Source organism: Phodopus roborovskii, unplaced genomic scaffold, assembly GCF_943737965.1.
Source record: "Phodopus roborovskii unplaced genomic scaffold, PHOROB, whole genome shotgun sequence".
Classification (NCBI taxonomy): Eukaryota; Metazoa; Chordata; class Mammalia; order Rodentia; family Cricetidae; genus Phodopus; species Phodopus roborovskii.
Window position 1 is genome coordinate 26,106,987 of NW_026126517.1, and position 10,294 is coordinate 26,117,280.

Genomic DNA, 10,294 nt, shown 5'->3' on the forward strand with positions numbered 1-10,294 from the left:
TAGTCAAGAGCAAAAAGAAATGAACAAATGCATACTGCTTGCTTGTTTGTTCTCAAATAGCTTTCTCTTTTCTTACACTGTCTAGGACACCATGCCTGGGGAATGGTGCTACCCACAATGGGCTGAGTCTTCTTACATCAATTAACGGTTAAGACAACCCCCTGTAGATGTGTGCCCAAGCCAGCCTGATCTAGGTAATTCCTCATAAAGTCAGTCTTCCCAAGTGATTCTAGGTTGTTGAGTTGAGAGTTAAAACTAACCAGCCCAAACCACTATTCTTTGTGCTATGTTCAGAAGCCCCTGTTAGACTTTGTTTAGGAATCCACTTGAAGTCTTTATGCCACTGACACAGGATGGGGACCATCTTACAATGAAGCTTGGTGGAGTTGTTCTCTGTAGTTTGCTGAGAATCAGTGACAGTATTCATGGGGGAGATGCCTAGTCAAAGTGCAGGTATGTAGAGCGTGAACTGACTGTATCCATACCAGGGTGAAGGGTCCACCAGAAAGAATCAGGGCATAGTAAGGCAAAGGGGAAGGTGATGTGAGCCAGGGCTGGGAAAGCGGCACTGAATGGAGGCCAGAGTGTGGGGATCTCTGGGGCTTAGCCAAAGAAACGTGCTGACAGAGTTGATGTTTGTGGGGAGGTTAACTCTGGGGGTGTGTGTAGATTTTTGTGGAAAGGAGAAACGAGGGATAGCAGTAGAGTGAAAGGGAAAGAAGCAGAAACAAGGACAAGACACAGACACCGAGAAAGACGACAGGTTTGGTTGGTTGGTTGGGTTTTTTTTTTTTTTTTTTTTTTTTTTTTTGTTTTTTTTTTTTTTTGTTATTGTTGTTGTTTTGTTTTTGTTCCTATTGGAGCTAACTTTAGACTTATAGAACATTAACTAAATACTACACTTGCCCAGCTTCCCCCAAGACTCACATACCACATGATCACAGAAGCTACACCCCTGTAGATGAGATTGGACACATGTTAGATCTTGTCTAGTAGGTTCTCTGAACTGCTAAACTCCTAGCATGTACAGATCTGAAGAAGAATGGGACCCACAAGGTTAGCTTCCTGATTTATGGCTTCATATCCCATCTAGTGTCTTGACTAAGCTGCTATGCTCAGATCCCTCCCTCTTGCATGTAAGTGTGTGGGTGTGCCTGCGTGTGAGTCTGTGTATGCATGTGTGTGAGAGTGTGTAAGTATGTGAGTCTGTGTGTGTGCATGTGTTTGTAAGTGTGGGGGTGCACATCTGTGAGAGAGAGTGTGTGAGTCTGTGTGCATATGTAAAAAACTATGTGTGTGTCTCTGTATGTGCATGGGCATGAGAGTGTGTAAGTGTGTGAATCTGTGAATGTGTGTGAGAATGTGACTGTGCATGTTTGCATTTGTGTGAATGTGTACAGGCAATCTTGAGAGAGCAGGCTATCAAACATCAGAAAGTACATTAGCTTCTCCACTGCTGGGGCCATTGACATGGAGTGTCCTATCCCAGTGAAGGGCAGGAATGGAAATAGTGGCCCAAACATGGCTCTCCACATATCTTCTGAGACTAATTCCAAAGCCTACAAAATTGCGGTATGATTAGGCCAGCCTGCTTTCTTCATTACAGGCACATGTTTGGAGATACTGTTATGGTTTAGATATAAAATGCTTCCCACTGTTTTTTTTTTTAATTAAAAATTTTTTTGTGTGTATTTATTTATTTCACAAGGTCTCGCTATGGAACTCAAAGATGGGTCTGCCTTTGCCTCTTGAATGCTGAGATTAAAGGCATGCACCACCACACTTTATCTCCCCCCTCTCACCCTCCCCGTGGCTTTGAACAGCTGACCCCCTGCTGTGGCCTACTTTGAAAGCTTGTAGGTTCTTTAGAGATGGGACATCGATGGAGGAAGTGGATATCTGTAGGATACACCTTAGTCTGGCTCCCTGTCCCCTGTGTGCCTCCTGCTCCACCTACATGTGAACAAGAAGCCACAATGGAAACCGCCACGGATGCAAGCCCCTCCCTCTGTCATACCTTCCCCGCTCAAACACTGTGCTAAAAGCAGTCCTTAGTTGCTGGTATCTGTTTGCAGCTGTGAGAAAAGTTGCCGATGTAGTTGCTTTCTGCTGTTCTTTGTTTCATGAAGGTAGACAAATCTGCCATGTTGTCCCTTTCTAAGTTTGTGATGGTCACCCAAGTGACTAGGACGCCTGGAGTTTATTGAAAGCCGGTTGTGACCCTCATGTGGGTAGTGCCAGAAGAAAGGAATCTGAAATGTGATTGGAATCAGATGGCATGTCCCTGTCACCAACTGAGGTGGGCTAGAAAGAATTGGGGAAGGAGGCAGCAGAGAATCAAAAAGCAATGTAATTATCCGCATCTGCTGCGAAGGTTGCCGAAATAGAGACAGCATTTCTATTATACGGAGAAACTTTCAAAAGAGAATATTAAAATAGCAATGAATCATGCTTACTTCAAGTATGCCTACTCCTTTCCAAGATATTTCCTAGAAGTCTCACAAATAAGAATAAACTTGATAGTAGAAACATCTTGAGACCTAAGTTTTTCATTATCGACTGTAATCTCACCCAGTGCACACAGAGTCACCCGGTGACCTCGGTCAAGTTCTGTAGCAGCTTTTTGAGTGTATCCGAGAGCCACCACGAAGACAGTTAATGGACACTCTTTTGAGGAACCCACATTTAATTACTTCTCATTGTTTCTCTGGGTGCCCCTATGCTCTCACTTCGTTAAATCACACACACACACACACACACACACACACACACACACACACACACACACACGAACACCCTGGGCTAAAACCTATATTATACTTTCTTCCCAATAAATTCCAACTCTATTTCAGACTGGTCCTGAAATTCTTTTATGTGGTGCAGCTAAGAATCCCATCTTCACTTGCATGGAGGTCTCTGATAACTCTTCAGGCTGCTGCAGATGGCAGTGTGGGACCATGTCTCCAGCCTGCATCCCACACCTGCCGATAAAAGGGCCAATGACTCCAGGTGGGTACGGATATTCCTTGTAGGAACTCTGGTAATCTCAGGATAAGGTATGTGTGAGCAGGTATTGTGGATGGGGAAAGCCTGCTGTCAGCACACAGGCAGCAGAAGCAGAGGCAGGAGGATCAGGATCAGAAGTTTAAGGTCATCTTCATGTACATAACAAGTTTGAGGCCAGTCTAGTGTATGAGACCTTGTCTCTGAAACAAACAACAAAAGCAAATGAATAGCAGCTCCTATCTTTGGTGCTTGGTGGGAATTAAGCAATCAATGTTCTGAACAACTGCAGAGCCTGAATGAGATAACAAAAGTAGCAGGGGGTGAGGGGAGGTGGGGGAAGATGGAGGGGGGGGTGGAGGGAGAGAGTCCTGGGAGAAACAACTGGATTTCAGGAGAAGATGTGAAAACCTAGTGTGGTGAAATCTACCTACGAAGGCGATTCTAGCAAAGTCTCCTAGTGATGGGGAATATGGAGCCTGAACGGGCCAGCTTCTGAACCAGGCAAGGCTTCCAGTGCTGGGACCACATCAATCCAGCCACAAATTCTTCGACCTACAATTTGTCCTGCCTGAAAGATGTGCTGGGGTAATGGTGGCACAGCGCTTGTGAGAGTGGCCAACTAATGACTGGTCCACCTTGAGGCCCAGCTCCCTGACACTGCCTGGATGGCCTGGAACCAGAGGCTGGATAGCCCAGAGACCTAGATAGGTGCCTAGCTTAATTATCATCAGAAACGCTACAGCCAGCAAAGGAGGGGAACAGATGCAGAGACCCACAGCCAAGCATTAAGCAGGGCTCCAAAACCCGGCGGAAGAGAGAGAGGAAGAATTGTAGGAGCCAGATGGTGGAGCACAAGGAGAAAAAGGCCCACAGAATCAGCTAAGCAGGGCTCATAGGGGCTCACAGAGACTAAAGCGACAGTCAGGGAGCTGTATGAGTCTGAGCTTGGCCCTCTGCATATATTTTACAGTTATGTAGCTTGCTGTTCTTGTAGAAGCCGTAATAGTAGGAGCAGGGGCTGTCTCTGACTCTTTTGCCTGCTCTTGGGACCTTTTCCTCTTACTGAGTTGCCTCATCCAGCTTTGATATGGGGGGTTTATGCCTAGTCTTATTGTATCTTGTTATACTGTGTTCGACTGGCATCCCTGAGAGGCCTGATCTTTTCTGAAGGGAAATGGAGGAGAAGGGGATCTGGGAGGAAGAGGAGGCAGAAGAGGGTATTTGGAGGAGTGGCGTGGGGGACACTGCAGCTGGGATGTAATGTATGAGAGAAGAATTAAAAAGAACAAAGTGACTATTTTCTGATTGTTTTAGATGTTAGAAGCAGGCTCTGGAGCCATGGCTTGGGAGTTAAGAGCACTTGGTATTCTTGTGGAGGACCTGAATTTGGTTCTCAGTACCTACATGGTAGCTCATGATGGTCTGTAACTCCAGTCTAGAACCCTCTTCTGGCCTACACAGGTACAGCATGCGTGAGGTTCGCATACACACACATGGAAGCAAAACACTCATACACATAAAATATAAGCAAACTCCTTTTAAAGAAAGACAACAGAAAATTTAGTCTGTGTACTGAACACATTGCAGTTCACAGTGTACAGTGGTGTGGACTCTGAGCTGTGGTGTTTTAGGCAGTGTACCTCGGCATTGTGTGATATAACGTCACGCGTGGTGTAGGCCATGTTCCTCCGTGGAGTGGCAGTGAGGCCCTTAGTCTGCAGCACAACAAAGGCCACCCAACCAGATGGGGAGGAGCGAGGCACTGTCAGGCACCATAGTCTTGTTTAGAGCCAAACCCTGCAGTCTCTGCCCAGAGGTGTGGCCAACAGTGTTGGTTTAGCCTTGGGTGTATCAGGCACATGTGGAGTGCAGGGCCCTGTTCTGTTCTGGAGTCAGCGGGTCTGAGGTAGAGCCTAAGAACTGGTGTTCGACGGTATGTAAGTTGCGGGGGGATGCTGCTTTGAAGACCACTCAGGGTGGTAGCTATCAGTGGATTAGGACAATTAAAATGGACAATTCTGACCCCAAATCTGGCCCTCCCCACAGAAGGCTTTCTTCTGTAGAATGCCTGCCTAGGATCACCATCGATGCCTTGAAGTTAGTCGACTTGACAATAGCACGGATGAGTCAAAGTCTCCTGTAAACACACGACTTGCAAGTTGAGCAAAACAAGGGACAAGCACCCTGAGCTCTGGTACCATGAGAAGGTCTGAGGATGGAGGTTTGGGCCACAGACATGGCTCACTGGCCACGATGACTGCTGCTACGGCACCTCTTCCTGCTCCTCCTTGAGACAGGGTCTCCTGTAACTCGAATTTGCTGTGCAGCCTAGGATGACCTAGAATTCCTGGTCCTGCCTCCACCTCCTGTATGCTGGACTTACAGGCGTGCACTACCAGGCCTGGTTTATGCAGGACTGAGATCAAATCCAGGGGCTCCAAGTGCTAGGTGAGCACTGTATTCACTGAGCCACATTCTCAAGCTTGCAGCTTTCACAGGCTGTTCCATGGGGGCTTTTTTCAATGCTGGAGTTGGAATGGGGTGAAGGATTTGGCCCTCTGGAGTCAATAGTACTCTGTCCAGCCATTGGAGAACCTCTCTCTCTCTCTCTCTCTCTCTCTCTCTCTCTCTCTCTCTCTCTCTCGCACACACACACACACACACACACACACACACCTGTAGGGCAGCTTTTAATTGCTACTGTGGTTATTAGTTAGCTGAGCTATTGGTGTGGTCATGGCCAAAGGCGAGACAGATGATGCCAGGAATGGACTGAGAGGCTGGGAGTCTTCATATTTCTCCCTACATTTAGCTCACTGGGCACTTTGTATAGAGCAGCACTGTGGGGCTCAGCAGGAAGTCTGTGTCTGAAGTTTGTATCTCCTGGTTAGTGAGACCCAGGAGACTGGGAACCCCAGCTGCTGCCACGAGTCTCTCCTACCATTCCCACAGGCAGGAAGGAAGTGACTGTGACCTTTCTAGGTTCCAAAATAGAAGGCAGAGCTAACTTTCAACACCATAAAGCTCTGTGATGCTACATGTTGTCACTGCTCTCCAGGGTGCCATATTACCAGGGCTGCGTAGAGGTAGGGGGATGGCCACAGAGCCTGTACTGGGGCCAAATCCTAAGCAGCCGCTTCTTGTCAACCCTCAGTGCTGGGAAGTGAAGGCAGGCACCCTTTGCCCTCATCTGGGCTCAGTCCAGACACCTGCCCTTTCCCTGGTGTGGCTTCTCTAAGAGTCCTACCTGAGAGTATTGTCCCCAACTCCAGGTGGAAACGGGGCAGAGAGAAAATGCTAGTCCTGGCATTATTGCCATCCTTTGCTTGGGGCTCCTCAGTCCTGGGAACTGGCTATTTACACACTTAATAGTTAGCCAACACAGCTAACAAAGATCTGGGTATCCGCTTGGCTCTGTTTTATAGAGGGAAACAGGGACACTTCAGGCTTGAGTAACTTGGCCAAGAGCACATAGCCGGAGAGTAAGGCGGGATTTGTATCTGTATGGCTCAAACCAATACCTTTGACCTCTCCTTTGTGCTGCTTCGAATTCCCACCCTGATACCTGCAGCTGCCAGGGATGGCTTAGACACTTCCAGTCTCGTACCTGCCAACCACAGAGCCATGGTCACCTGTGTTCATGTGGCCTACACAGATATGTTACTTTGCAAGAGTGGCATGCTGAGTGGGGCAGTGAGGGCAGAGGGCTCTTAGAGGACAGTCTATGACCCTAGAGACTGAGGTGGCAGAGAGCACTGGGAACTAGGGTCAGATGACAAAGTCCCTCAGCCTCCTTCCTGAGAGAACATGGGGAAGCTACTTACCTCCTAGGAACCGTTTTTATCTATAAAATGAGGACAAACTAAGTGGGGTGGCTCACTCCTGTGATCCCAGCACTCAGAAGGTTGAAGTAGGAGGACTACTGAAAGCGTGAGGCCAGCCTGTGCTACAAAGTGAGACACAAACAAACAAAAATAAAATAAATGGACAGGGATATAGCTTAGTAGAATTCTTGTCTAGTGTATATGAAGCCCTAATATTGAATTCCCAGTGCTGCATGAACCAGCACAAGTTTGAGTGAGATCCCACAATTGGGAGCCGGAGGCAGGAAATTCCAAAGTTCAAAGAGAGAGAAGAAAAAGAGATAGAGATACAGAGAGAGAAAGAGAGAGAACATTAGAACAAATAGCATACTTTTAAGGGTTACAAATAGCATACCTTTAAGGGTTACAAAAAAAAAAAAAAAAAAAACAAAAAAACAAAAAAACAAAAAACCCAACACATATTTATTTTCTAAGCCCTTGGAAGGAATTTGTTGGAATAAAGTATCATAGAGCTTAGATGTCCATAAATCTGCTTCTGCTTGCACAAGTAAACACACATCCATGCCTAGACACCAGGCCAGCCCATGACCTACGCAGTGTTCTTGCCAGAGGCCTCTCCCTGGAGGTCATTAATTCATGGTCATCTTAGAGCATGTTGGCCACTGTTTACACACAGTACATTCAGATGGAGTTGTCACCCAGCCTTACACTTTCCTGAACTCTGTGCATGGAACTGGAACAGACATTCATTAGCAGCAGGCTCTGAGTCAAGATACCAGAACCAGACATGATGCCCAGGCATCCCAAGTGGGAAGAATGGTTGTGAAGAGTCTTGGAGGCAGGAGGTAGCCAGGCCTTTGTGAAGAGTTATGCTTCCCCAATGATGCTGGAGCTTGTGCACATGGGTAAAGGGACAAGAAGAGAAGGATGGAGAAGTAGGGAGGAGCTGAGGAATCACAGATGTGGAAGCATTGAACAGGAAGTCACTGCATCCAGCTAGAAGACAGAGACACATGCAGGACAAGAAGTCACTGAATCCAGCTAGAACACAGACACATTCAGGGCATGTTTTGGGAACACCACTCTGAAAGAAAATTGGAAGAAGCCTGAGTGACTCAACAAGGTTATAGATTCTTCTGGAAGCTTCTATAGTATTCTAGGCAGGAGATCCTTCTGGAAGTTCTATAAGTAGTCTAGGTGGGACATCCTTCTGGAAGCTACTGTAGTAGTCTAGGTGAGTTGGGAGTGTCCAGAAAAATGGAAACCAAAGAATAGGGATGGAGTGGATAGAAAGACCCAGAAAAATAAAGTACCAAGATTTGTGAGTAGTAACCTGGAGATCTAAGAGATGCTATGATGTAGTTCTTGTCTAATCCTGAAGGCCTATGACTCCTGGGAGCTAACGATGTAGGCTTGGTCTGAAGACAGGCAGGATCAAGGAAGAGCTAATGTTTCTGTTTAAACTCAAAGGTCAAGAAAACAAGATCAGAAATATGTCCTAACTCACAGCATTCAGGCTGCAGGAATTCTCTTATGAAATCAGGGGTCAGCCTTTTGCTTTGTTCAGACCTTCAACTTGACTGCATGAGGCCCATGCATATTGTGGTGAGTACCCTGGGACTTTCCCTGGAAAGATGCGAAATAACAGTATTCATCCCAGATAGGGCACTGATGACAGATAAGAGAAACTAAATTAACCAGTTTAGTGGGGTTACTTAAGGGAACACAGGTGAAGGTTTCATCCTAGTTGGCTTTGTCAACTGGGCACAGCTGAGAGTCACCTGAGAGGAGTCTTAAAGAACTGCCTAGATCAGATTGATCTATGGGCATGTCTGTGGGGTTGTCTTGATTGGTAATTGATGCAGGAAGTCCTGCCCACTGTGGGCAGCACCATCCTTAGGGAGGATGTACAAGCTGTACAAGCAAGTTAGCTGAGCACGAACCCAGAAGCAAGCCTACAAACAGGGTTCCTCCATGGTTTGTGCTTCAAGTTATCCTCCTGGCTTCCCTCAGCAGTGGACTGCGATCTGAAAGTGTCATCCTAATAAGCCCCTTTCTCCCCTAAGTTGTTTCTGGTCAGAGTGTTTTATCACCACAACAGGCAGGAACTAGGATTGGTTACTTACAGGACTATGAGTGACTTGGGCAGCTGTATCACTAAATTGTGTGACCACTCACAAAAGCTACATCACCAGTTTCCTATGCAATCTATAGGCAGCTTCACTAAAGAGTCTCCCGTTCCTGAAACACTGCTAACTGCCTGTAGAACCCCAAGAAGGGCCTCATGAGTCTTGTTTCTTGTATATTTCCTGAGCCTCCCTGCTCCCTTTAGCAAAGCATCCAGAACAAACAAGGGAACAATGGTAGGAAATCTACTTTACTTAGTTTATACATTCACATGTTAGCATTATCTAAAACATCCTCTGGAAAAAGCCCAGGATAATGTTTGGCCAATTATCCGGGCACTCCATGGCCAGTCAAATTGGCATATAAACTGTCACACGAAAGAAGACCAAATCTTGGCTACCATGAAAACAGCAGCCATAGGAAAGCAGCAATGATAGACAACAAAATGGTTATGAAGTAGGATAGGAACTAAAGACCAACTAATTTTGAAAGATGAAGAAACCTGGGTTTGCAGTTAAGTGAAGTGTGGCCTTGTGCCAATTAGCTTTAATTGTCAGGTTGATACAAACTAAAATCATTTGGGAGGTGACTCTATATTGGGTTGGCTTGTGGGCTTGTCTGTGGTGGGGGTGTCTTATAATGCAGGGGGACCAAACCTAGTGCCTTTGCATGTGCTAGGCAGGAGATCTGCCTCTTTTTCTCCCCTGAGGCAGAGTTTCTCTATGTAGCCCTGACTGTCCTGGAACATGCTTTGTAGACCAGGTTGGCCTCACACTCAGAGACTGGCCCAAGTGCTGGGACTAAAGGTGTGCACCACCACCCAGCTTGTGGCGGAAAGGTGTCTTAATAAGTGAATTGCTGTAGGAAGACCCAGGTCAATGTGGGTGGTACCATTCCCTAGGCAGGAAGACCTGAGCTATGTAAGGGTGAGGAAATGGAGCTGCACACTAGAAAGCAAGTGAGTGAGTATGCAAGGCTCTTCTCTTCCCACCCATGACTGTGAGTGTGAAGACTAACTGCTTCAAGCTCCTGTCAGCCACGGACTGCAACCTGGACCTGGAGCTAAAATAAACCCCCATCTCCCTTAGGTTGCTTTGGGTTAAGATATTTTATCACAGCACCATTCATGGAACTAGAACAGCCCCTGTTACTGTTACAGTGTCTTCTGGCTGTCCCTTAGCCTCACTGGGTCACAGGAACAAAGGCTGTAGTGGTGACCAGAAAATACAGATCTTACTGGGAAAAAGCTCCCAGCTGCAGATCCTCACAGATCCCCCAAGAACTCCTGGTGTCTTAGAAAGTCTGCACTCACATTCGTGAGTCTCCTAAGTTAGCTA